The sequence below is a fragment of the Mirounga angustirostris genome, unplaced genomic scaffold (assembly GCF_029215605.1).
Source record: "Mirounga angustirostris isolate CCGP_5_RB_7025 unplaced genomic scaffold, mMirAng1.0.hap1 SCAF_1, whole genome shotgun sequence".
Taxonomy (NCBI): Eukaryota; Metazoa; Chordata; class Mammalia; order Carnivora; family Phocidae; genus Mirounga; species Mirounga angustirostris.
This window is the reverse complement of record NW_026991709.1, coordinates 2,633,230-2,644,890: the sequence shown is the minus strand read 5'-3', so window position 1 is coordinate 2,644,890 and position 11,661 is coordinate 2,633,230. Positions and strand designations below refer to the sequence as shown.

Here is an 11,661-nt window from a genome sequence, read left to right as displayed (position 1 = left end):
CTTTCCAGGCAGTGCTGTGGCGTGGTCAGGGCTGCATGGGTGGGAGGTGGGCACCGTCTGGGTCAGCCAGCCCTGTCGCTGCTGGGCTGAGGTGTGTGGGTGAGCCCAGCTAAAGGCCCATCCGGGCTTTGGCTGAACCCCAGTTCCTAACGCCTTGCAGCATGCTGGGGGAGTGGCGCTTGGTGACCCCCTTTCCATCAGCTGGGTGGACAGAGGCGGGGGCCCCTGGGACTGGCTGGGGCTCGGGTGGAGGCTTACTCCTCTCCTGGAGGTCATAGTTTCTGTTCTCCAAAGTGATTGGGCAGAACCGGCCTGCCCAGCACAGCTGGTGGGCCGAGCTCAGTAAAGCTCGGTGGCCTGGTGGACACGCTGAGCCCCCAAGTCTTCTCCGGTGGCGCCCCGGGCCGGGGTCCCATTGCTGTTCCTGCCTTTTCTGTGTGTGACGGGGACAGATGCTTTATTGTTTTGGTTGAAATTTCTTCGGTCAAAAAATTAAGGAAACAAGCACACTAGAAATTTCTGAAAAAACATAAGTTCTACCTGACTGCCGTCCTCAAACCAGAGTGTTCGTGGCTTCCTGAGTGTTGGGTTCTAGGCCATTCTCAGGCCACACTGTGGTCCTTCCCTCCCCGACCATGCTGTGTGGACACCGTGACTGGGCACGCTGGCAGGCTGGGATGGCTTGTGGCCCCCCTGTGTCTGACTGGCGGCATCCCCTCTGTCCCCCATCAGCACGCGCTGTCCTTGGGCAGAGCAGGGAAGCCTCAAGAGGAAATGGAGGGTGACCACCAGCCCTTGCCCCCAGGAGAGCCTGTGTCCAGGAGCAGGTGTCCTGTTTATTTCCCTGTGCGTTCTTTTTCTAAAACCGTTTTATTGAGCTGTCATTCATGCGCCTCACAAGTCCCTCGTGTCACGCGAACAGGTCCATAGTTCTCAGTACAGAGCTGTGTAGCCATCGCCAGAATCCGTGTTTGACCATTTCGTCCTGAGAGACCGCCGTCCTTGAGCTGTCCCCTCCTGGCCCCCGACCCCAGCTGACACCCACTTTGTGTCCGCACAGATGTCCCGATTCTGGACTCTCATGTAGATGGAATCCCACCACGTGGGTCTTCGTGTGCAGCTTTTCTCACGTAGCGTGTTTCCAGTGTTTATCTGTGTTTGTCGCACGCATCAGGATTTCATTGCCCGTGTGGCTGAGTGATACTCTGTTGTGTGGATTCTCAGTCTCCCCCTGCCATCCAAAAGCACCACGCTCCTGTGAAACCCTCCGTAAGCCGAGACGACATAAGGCGAAGAAGCAAGTGCCGTTAGTTTACGTGGAAAACTTCTGAGCATTCCCAGACCCCAAAAATCACTTCTCCCAGGCTCTTCTGATCCCCAGGACATGTTTAGCTAATGGACACACAAAATCAGTCGAGATCAAGCCCAGATGCTCAGGGACGCAGCCGAGAGCCCCGGGGCCGGAGGCTGAGATGCTGCGGGTGGTTCGCGGGGCAGGAGGTGGGGGGCCGCGCTCGCTGCTCGGGTGCAGTCCGCCGCCTGCATGGCGGCTCACTGCACACCCGCCGCTGGACGCGGTTTTCGCTTTTCGCCTTTTCCACCTAGAAGTGGAAATCTTCAGATTGATCTGCAAAAACAGGTAGTGAGGTAGGTCTTTCACAAGCGTGAAGTGGGGTAACGCGACCTTCCACAGAGCGGGGCGCCTGTAGCACCTGTTTGGGGCGCTTCCCCACCTGTCGGTCATGGTGAGTGGGGCCGCTGCAGACCCCCGCGTGGACACGCCCTCCTTGGGTGTGGACCCAGGCGCGGGATGTGAGGCCGGTGGCAGGTGACCGCGGTTCTGGATGGTTCCCACCTCCGGGGACGGGGTGTGGCGTCAGGCGAGGGCTCCCCGTGCCGCTCACCCCGTGAGCTCTCGTCACCACGGTGGCACAGCCGGTCGGAGCGGACTGACGGGCTGAGAGTGCCGTCTGCTCATGGCTGTGGAGAGCTTGCCTCGTCCCTGCGCAGGGGTGCACAGCGCTGGCTGTCCCACCCCGCCCCTGCCTGTCCCTTGTGGACCTGGCTGACGGGCCCCGGCAGGTGACTCCTTGGAGTAACTTAGGGAACATTTTCTATAAGTCTCTCACCTACGGCACAGCCATCGAGTTTGAGAAATTAGCATGGGCACCTCAGTGCCATCCAACCCTCTGGTCTGTTTGGTGATGCCCTCTGTGGCCCTGGGGCCCCATCTGGAGTCTCCTGCATCACATTCTCCTTACTCTTTAGTCCCTTGAACTAGGTCCTCCATCTCTGCCTCACATCCAGGACCTGGACGCTGGGTGGATCTCAGGCTGGCGGTCTTGTACGTCATCCCCACTGCGGGCGTCTGGTGGCTCCTCTCGTCTAGACGCAGGGGATGCAGGAGTCAGAAGCGAAGCTGGTTCTCTGTCCTGCCTGGGCCTCGGCTTCCTGCTGGCTTTGGTACAGAGGGTTCTTGTGAATGTGGCCCCTTCCCTTGGGGGTTGACGGTGTACGTGCTGAGGGGCTCCGGAGCCCCAGTACCCAGTTTCTCATCAAACTCTCCATTCACTCCTTGAGTGACTTGTGTTGGTGGCTCATTGTTTCCTGTTTTATCCAGTAGGTTATAATCCGTTACTGTTACTTGTTTTAATTGCATGTCCCATTTGGGCCAGTGGGAGACGTCAGGCCGGCTTCTTGGTGGGGAGCACCCACCACCTGTCACCTTTGTTACGGCAAGAATCCTCAGCTCTGGGACCAGCTGCTTCTCCCAGGACGCTGATGTGGAGGGTACAGCCCTGCCCGGCTCAGGAGGGGCTGGTGTGGGTGAGGGTCTTCTGGGGTCCCTTTGTCTTGTTTTGTTCTGAAACAGCTTTACACACATGTGCTTTATAGGCTGTTCAGTTTGCCTATTTAGAGTATGCGGTTCAGGGGTTCTCTGAGTCCATCACCACAGTCCATTTAGGACATTTTCACTCATCCCCAAAAGAAACCCCATCCTGGGGGCTTCCTTTAACTTGGGGAGAAAGCCTGTGTGAAGCTTTCGGACCAGTAGGAGCCCCCACCGTGGGGTGGTGGTGGGTGACTGATCACAAGGCTAATAGATTAATTGATCGTTTCCTTGAACAACTAAAGGGTCTAGAACAAATACGGCTTGTGTCCGAGGTGACAACAAATTCCTGTAGCAAACGTGATTTACAGTTTTGTGGTTACTCCAGCTCTGCTTCAGTGTCTCTTCTGGGCACAGGAGCTCGAGTTCAGTGGTTACGTAGGGGGCATCTGGGGATCCCTGTGCCGCCTCTGTGTTGGCACACATAGGACCACAGCTTCCGTCCTGGTGCCCAGAGACTGCCCCTGGGCCATGGGCTCTCGGCTACCAACCCCGGGTCACCAGAGTTCAAGCTTTGTCCTTGGCTTGCTGAGGAGGGTCAAGGACAGCACAGCCTTGAATTACCAGAGGGCTTGTGTCTGCCTGGGGGTCCTCTAAGTTAGCTTCTCATCAAGCACTACTGTGACCTCTGACCCCCTTCCATTTTAGCCACGACCAGGAGGGAGTCAGGCCCTGGGTGGGGTTGAGGGGGCAAAGCAGGGGGCAGCTTTTGCCCAGGCCAAAGAGACATCAGGGATGCAAGGGAGGGGGTCTTGTTGGGGTGAGGGCCGGCAGGTGAGGAGGGGCTGGTGTTTGCTGGAGGTTCATGCAGGGGAGTGACCGGCCAGGGCGGTTTTGCACCTGTCCCTCTGGTAGTGGGATAGAGGGTGGACTTGGGGACAGTCTTGCCAGCAGCCCCGGGTTGGGACGCTCTCTGATTGATGGCTTTTCACACACTGCCTTATAAAAATAGCCTCTTAATCACTAGGGGCCTGGCAGCAAAGGACTCTCCTCATCCTCAGCCCAGAAGTTCCCCAAATGGGCGGCAGGATGCAGAACCCCGACCATGGTGGCTGATGGACAGCTGGGTGCGCTGGAGGGGCAGATGGCGGGGGCCCATCCTGTGGCACGTAGCCTGCAAAGAAAGAGGAGGGCCCCAGGGGGCATCCACATGCTGCCCGCCCTGTCACTGTGGGAAGGACTGAGGCTCCCGGTCCCAGTCCTTAGCCTGTAAGGGCCAGTTAAATCCCAGCTGGAAACGTTTCCCCAAATGACCTTTCTACTGTGAAGAGAACGCGCCAACCAGCTGACTTCAGCAGTGGGCAGGCTTGGAGACTCTACTGAAAGGGGCCACTTAGCTTGTAAATTGGGCTGATTTTCTTTCCCGAGCCGGATTTGGCTGGAGGGAGCTGTGTCCAGCGGTGCCTTGTCTTCCTGCAGCAGCCGTTCCCGGGCACCCTGAGACTCCCCTCCGAAGCCCAGTCTCGCGGCACGCCGGCGGCTGCCATGGCCCATCCCTCTCCGAGGGGAGTTTCTTCGCTCTGAGCTGCCGGTCAGCCGGACGCGTGCACTCTGAGGTTGCAGCGCAGATGGCTCTGTTCCTGCGGCGTGACGTGTGGGCGTGCATGCAAAGTCACACTCACGTCTCCGTCGTCTGTCCACCTCTTGAGCCTCTACTTACCTGTGTATCTGCCTGTCATCCCTACTTCCCCACCTCCCAGTCCTCTGTCCTGTCATCTCACCTCTCTCCACCCACTTACTTGTCCTCATCCTGTTCATCACCCACCTGCCCTTTACGGAAGAGACGATTGAAGAACCGTGGCAATTCTTATCTGTAAAGTAACCTGTTTCCTCACGTGTTAACCCCATGGTGTCTTCTCTCCACGGCGTCCTCCCCCATGGCGGTGTCCTCTGTGGAGTGGCCTTGTTTACGTGGAGCCCTCCATCCTTGTGTGGGTGAAGGGCAGGGTGGAGGTCCAGGGAGGGCAGCCCAGCCTCCTTGGGTGGCCCCTTGGGATGTCTGCTTCCCCTGCTTCTCCCCCATGTCCTCTCGCTCATCCGCTCCCATTGCCCTGGGACCTGCCACAGGGAGCGGGTGCAGTCCCACCAGCTGCCTCTGGGGGCGCCCTTGGTCCTTGGATTACATCTCTAGTCCCTCCCGGCCAGGTCATCAGGAATGCTGTCCCACTGGCCAGTGGCTAAAGCCCCATCTTGTTCTTTTTCTTGGCACTGTCTCCTGTGCCCCGGGTGGGTGAGCAGGGCTCTGAGTCTGTCCGATGGGGATGGTTGCATGGATCCTCACCCAGCCCAGTTGGCCCAGTAGCCTGTTTTGTCCTCCAGGCCCCAGGCTGGACGCAGGTCGGGGTCCTTCGAGCCTGGTTTCTCACCTCCAGCCTGCCTGGCCCCACAGGTGAGGCCAATGTGGGGGCTTCCTTTCTGGGCTGCCCAGGCCCCTCCCTCCAGGGGTGACTGGCAGAGCTCCAGGCTCTGTACCCCGCGCTCGTCCCTCTCCTGGAGGCTGCAGACTCTTCACTGCCAATGGCTGGGAAGCAGGCCCCAGGAAGAATGTGCATCCCTGCCCAGGGCCCTCTTGGCTGGCGCTGCAGACCTCGAAGGCGGAGCGTGAAGGTGGGCAGGCAGCCCTACACACTTGGCAGATGGGCCTGGGGAAATCTGTGGCGCCTGTGGCCCCAAGGCTTGCCGCCCTGCCTGCCTCTTGGAAGTCTCTGGATTCATAGGGTCGGAGGCTGATGTGCAGGCAAAGGAGAGGTGTGGCCCCCAGGGCCTGTTGGAAGCCAGGTTTGGGGGTGGTGGGGTGGGTGCTCCTGCCGACGTAGCCAGTGCCCTCCCGTCTGAGGTGGGCGAGGGAAAGGTGCCCTGGTCCCCCCTCGGGTGGGTCCCTAACCACCTCGTCTGCCTGTGGGTGGGGTCGGTGATTTCCGTTGGCTCCACGGGGTGTCCCTGCTGCCAGCACCCCATTTCTGGAAACCCAGGAGTGTGGGTAGAGCCCCAGGCAGAAAGCTGTGGGGAACCAGCCTTACCCCTGTCCTTTCCCGGGGTGGGGCGGCAGGGCCTCCGGACTTTACGGTTTGCCCGTGGGTCACAACCCCTGCCCCCGCCGCTTATTTGCACAGCCGGGCAGCCTGATGGGTGGCCACACAGCATGGGAAGAAAGGGGAGTCAGCCCGAGGGCTGGGTCAGCGGTGCGTAGCCAGCGCACCCAGCAGGCGGGCACGCCGCGGCTCCTTTGTGTAGTTTGACGGGGCCCTGGGTGGCCGCGCTAGGTTCTCGCCCCCTGCGGGGCCTTGCTTATGGGGGCACTGTGGACACCTCCTCTCTTCCGAGCGTGCGCCCGCCGCACTTAGGAACCTGCACCGTGGGATTCTGAGTAACGACATTCGGTTCTTTGCAGTGGCCTGCACTCCCCGCGGGTCCCCGGCAGTCCGGCTCACTGCCCCTCCCTGCGGTCACCCCCTTCCCTCTTGTTTCTTTCCTCCCTTCTTCTCTCTGCTTTTCTCTGTAAATGCTCATTCAGTCTTGCACACTCGGGGGCTGGGACCGCAGTGCTGAGGTCGGGCGCCAGGGCGCAGCCCTGCGGGCTCCTGCTCAGGGTCTCACGTGCTGAAGTTGAGGTGAGGGCAGGGCTGCTGTCACAGGTGAGGTGTGGGGTCCCCGTCCCAGCCCACTGGTGGCTGGCAGAGTTCAGTTCTTGGCAGCTGGGGGCCTGAGGTCTCTTGTTCTTGCTGGTTGTCCGCAGCTCCTGGCCGGTGCCCACGGCCACTCGGCTCCCATCCATTCCTCCATCCTCTTCTCTGCACTCTAGCCTGCCTGATTAGGACAGGCCCACACATGCTGGGGCTGACTAAGCATCCTGCCCCCACAGTCCCCAAGTCCAGGCCTTCTCTCTCCTGAGTCTTATACTTCAGAGCTTGGCCCCGTCCCTTTCCTGCCCCCGGAAAATTCCTGCTCTGGGAGGATTGCCAGAGTGAAAGGGATCGAAAATACTGGAATGTTGCGGGGGTGGGGGGCAGTTAGGATTGACTAAGCCAGAGAGTGGCCCCAAACTCCCTGGACACCCAAAGCACTCCGCCTTGCTTGGCAGTGCCGCGGATTTCCCTGGCCAGGGTCCAGGGGTTGTGCTGGGCAACGGGGCAGGGGGTGGAGAGGGGGCGTTCTGGGTCACCTCATCACCCCACCTTGTGCACAGCCTGGTCGCCCCGCCCCACCATCTGCCTTTCCCTGTGTGCCCTCACCCTGCACCGCAGAGCATCCTGTGGCCAGGGACAGGGTTGACTCAGCTCGGCGTCACCAGCCCTCAGTGTGTCAGGGCGCCCTAGGAGCTCCTGACACGTGGTGCCTGGGCCACCCGGGGGGCAGGGGGACAAGCGTGTAACTGAGTGCCTGTGGCTGGTCCTGTCTCTTCCGTGGTGGGTTAGTTCCTGGGCTGGCTCCTTTCTGGGGAGTGAATCCTGCCTTCCATGCTGGAGGGCCAGACCACTCCCAGGGGCTGAGCCAGCACTTCTCGGGTTGGGTAATCCCTTGGGCACACCCCAGGACCCCATTTCCTTCTTGGCACTTGAGTGGCGTGGGCCTTGCCCTGGGGTGTGTCTGCCCTTGCACCCTGAGAGGGAGGACAATCCAGTCATTATGGCTCTTGGCAGCCCTCCTGTTGAAGAACAGAACGCCTTGTCTTTTTTTTTTTTTTTAAGATTTTTGTTTATTTATTTGACAGAGAGGGAACACAAGCAGGGGTAGTGGGAGAGGGAGAATAGGCTTCCCGCTGAGCAGGGAGCCCACTGTGGGGCTCGATCTCAGGACCCTGGCATCGTGACCTGAGCCGAAGGCAGATGCTTAACGACTGAGCCACCCAGGGGCCCCCAGAACGCCCTGTCTTGCTTAAAGGCCCTGGGTCACCCAGATGTGGAGAAACCATCCCCCTGCCCATTCTCCCTGCTGAGGCCTGAGCCCTGAGCCCTGCACACCCACAGCTCTGCTTCCGAGGGCCCCCTGCCCACCGGGCCAGGCCCCTGCTTCTCTCAGCCCGTGTTCCCAAGGGGAACAGCCCCGACCTGACGCCTTTTCTCAGAGCCCCTTTGCTTTGTGCCAGTCTGAATGGTCCTGAATCCTCTCTTCCAGATCTTTCCTGGGCGGGAAGCAGACTCGGCTGTTTCAGTGTTGGGTGGATTGGGCCTTGGGGGTCCCTGAGTTTGTATCATGTGTGGAGGCTTCTGAGGGGCGAGGCAGCCCTACCTTCCGCTTCCCAGCCCCGTGTCTGTGGCAGCTTGCTGGACGGTCAAGGCTGTCTTTTTGTAATTATTTATGTACTACGTTCTGCCCTGATGTGAATCGGTGATGTGCTTGGGTTTCGGGAGCGACATGTTGATTTGGAATGCTTCGACTAACTGAAGCCAGACTCAGGCTGGCTGAAACAGGAGACGGGATTCAGTGGCCCTCGCCTCGGGGGAAATCTGGAGGTGGTGCAGGCCTCAGGTGAGGTCACTGCTGGGCAGGCCCCTGTCCCTTCACCAAGCAGCCGTGCTGGGGCTCCGCTCGCCCTCGCTCACCGGCTCGGAGACGCTCTGTCTGGAGGGGCCTGCTGCTGGCCACCCGGTCCCTCCCACAGAACTCCCGGGCCCACGGCACATGAACGGGAGACCCTGGGTGGGGCAGGCGGTGCGTCCAGTCTCCCCGACGTGAGGTTTCAAAGCAGGAAGCATCGTCTTCCCCTTTACTTGGGGTAGACTTCTGACAAGGGTGAGGAGTCGTAAGTGGGGCTGATGCCTGGCTGTCCGTGCAGCGCTGACAGGCCCCCAGCCCCAGGACTCCTGCAGGTTTTCTGCTGTGCTCGAGGCACCTGCGTGTGTCTCTGAAGGAGCTGGAGGCTGGCATTCCTCAGGGTTCCCAAGGAGTCCTGGCAGGGAGGAGCAGGGGCTGGTGTGGGAGGAACCTGGAGCTGCTGTCAGCTGGAGGCCAGCTTCCAGTCGGGACTGGAACCTGTGACGTGTGGGCGAGGCGTCCAGGGGGCCCTGCCCAGGTTTCGGGTCGCCGTGGGAGGCTCCCGCTCTCTCTGTGAACCGGGGCTGAAGCCTGCGGCCCAGGGTGGATGTGGCGCCGGCATTGGCCTGCAGCCAATTGGGGCAGTCATCAGTGAGTCATCTGCTTGGAAGCAGAGCCTGAGTCGGGGATTCTCGTCCTGCTGCCCCCAGAAGGTGGGAGGGCAGCGGGAGGGCAGCGAGGAGTAGCCAGGACGTTCTGCCTGGCACCCCCAGAGCTCTGGAGCACCAACGAGCCACAGAGCTGGGCCTGTCGCGAAGCTGGGTCCCGTTGTTTGGACTGGGTCCCCCCACCCCGCCTTGGAATCAATCACTGGCCATGAAGTGCGCGTAAGACCTTGGTGAGGATGTTCAAGGTATGTGGGGCCCATGTCTGGAATGGGGTGGGGGGGTCCCAGAGGCAGGACCGGCTGCAGGATTTGTGGGGCCCTGTGCAAAATTAACGTATGGGGCCTCTCTTTAAAATGAAGGATGTTGAGCCGGCGACGGCCGGGCATTAGCCCAGATGCAGGCCGTCTGTGTGCGGGCCCCGGGACAGGAGCTTTGTGCCGCTGTGCCGTGGGCTGTCCCTGGCATGGAGCCCCGGTGTGCGCCTCCGCAGAGGGCCCACCACGCGCCTGGCTCCATTGTCTGGGAGCTCACGTTCCAGTGGAGGAAGAGCTGGGGTTTGGGGAAGGCAGAGTGGGTTGAGGGGTTGGCTGTGGCAGGTGAGGGGCCGTCTGGGGAGGTCACCTTTCACAGATCCCGGAGGGGGCAGAGCCGAGTCAAGCAGCTGCTTGGGGCAGTGTCCTCGGCCGGGGGCAGCCAGCGGGGAGGAGCGCTGTCCGTCCACTCGGGCTGTCTTAACCAATGCGCAGACCCAGGCTCAAACCACGGCAGCGTGCTCTGTCCCAGGGCTGGAGCGGGAGGTCCGAGATCAGCTGTGGGCAGGGCTGGCTCCTCTCGAGGCCTTGCCTGGGCGCGTGGACATGTCTTCTCCCGCGTCCTCATGTGCTCGTCCCTCTGTGTGTCTGTGTCCTCATCCCCTCTGCTCATGGGGACACCGGTCCGATCGGGTTAAGACCCACCCTGTGACCCTGTTTTAACTGAACCACCTGTACCTCTGGGTGCAGTTGCATCCTGAAGTGCTGGGGGTCAGGACTCGGACCTGTGAGTTTGGGGGGCACGCGGTTCAGTCCAGAACAGGCACTGAGGTCTGAGGAGTGCGCCCAGAGGTCTGCAGACCGAGAGTTACGTCAGGAGCCCTCAGGAAAAGTACCTTGGCCGCTGCAGCGATGGTGAAAATAGTAACGCATTTCTCAGCGTCCTTCTGGGGATTGTTGTCCCCTCTCTAGCAGTGATCAGATGGACACTTGCAGACTCTAGCATAAAATGGAAGGCAGTTTTTGTGAAACTCCACGTCCCCAAACCACAACACACCTTACATAACTTGTGCCATGGTTTGCTCTCCAGAAAGCTCAACAATTTTTTTCCTTTTTAGAGCGAGTGTGCGTGTGCGCCTGAAGCGGGGGAGGGGCAGAGGGAGAGGGAATCCCAAGCAGACTCCCCGCTGAGCATGGAGCCTGACCCAGGGCTCGATCCCACGACCCTGAGATCACAACCTGAGCTGACAAGACTCAGACGCTAAACCCACTGAGCCACCCAGGCGCCCCTCAACCTTTTATTAGAAAACACCAGGCTGTGTCCGTGTGCATGGGGCAGAAGGAGGGGTGGGTCTCCCCACATTCTAACCCCCCAGCAGCCCCGTGTCCCCAGAGCAAAGAAAGCAGGAGGCAAAATGTCACCAGGAGTTAGCTTCATCTCAGGGTCAGGATGAGCCAAATGCTCCCCTCTCCGACGGGATGGTCTCCACCCCTCCCTGTGCAGCCCCCGCCCACCCCACGCGCTCTCCCCACCATTTGTGTCCCACCACGCCCGTGGGCAGGTGCAGCGTGGGAGCTTGGACGTCACGTTTCCAGGGACGGGTGTTGTGTTGGCAGTGCCACGCCGGGCCCCGGCCAGCACTCAGGCTGTCAGGAGGTGTCACGAGGGCGCGAGCTGCCACGGGGCGGAGCCATCAGATGGCGGAGGAAGTACGTCACTGAGGACTTTGGAGGGTGCTGGGGACCCCGTTTGTCCTTTGGAAAAGGATTAATGAAGGGCAGGAGTCACGCCCCGACCCTGCCCTTCCCATCCAGGTGCTCCCAGACCCGCTCCTGCCAGGAGGGTGGTCCAGAGGCCAGGAGGGCGACTTTAGAGAAAGAATAGATGAGGAAGGAAGGGTGGCCTCCATCGTGCAGCCCCGACCGGGTCAAGGGATCCAGGTGGTGAAAACCCGCGGTGCTGACCCCACAAAACAGAAACAAGCAGACATGTGGCTCCTGGTAGAGGAACACACCGCCGCCTGCGAGGGCATCTTGCCCAGAAGGAGAGGGAAGAACCTGAATCGGGTTAAACCTACAGAGCCAAGACCAGTTCACAGACGCTGGGGACAGAAGGACACGCTCGGTGACACAAGTGGGGAATCCACAGGATGGGCAACCTGGTTCTTCAAAGAAACTGTGAAAAGGGGGAAGGTGAAAATCCTATTTTCATGATTTTCACTTTATTGTCACCCCGTAGGGATTTGGAAATGAGATGTTTAAAAAGCCAAGCATTTACGTGAGACCAACGTATTAATTGGTTAGGTTATTTTGTAAAATTGAAATCATTTTAACTATAAATCATTCTGTTCTAGTTTATGCAAACGGGAAGTCTGAA

At 60.0% G+C, this 11,661-nt stretch overlaps 1 protein-coding gene across 1 annotated transcript in view; it reads left to right on the top strand.

The window, feature by feature from the left end:
* The first annotated feature begins 7,602 nt into the window (after positions 1 to 7,602).
* The window catches only part of AGPAT3 (1-acylglycerol-3-phosphate O-acyltransferase 3), a 153,865-nt gene continuing 149,806 nt past the window's right edge, over positions 7,603 to 11,661 (top strand). Inside the window, exon 1 of the mRNA XM_045902378.3 lies at positions 7,603 to 9,278. The gene's annotated coding sequence lies outside the window, so the exon portion shown is untranslated. The remainder of the gene's footprint in view (positions 9,279 to 11,661) is intronic.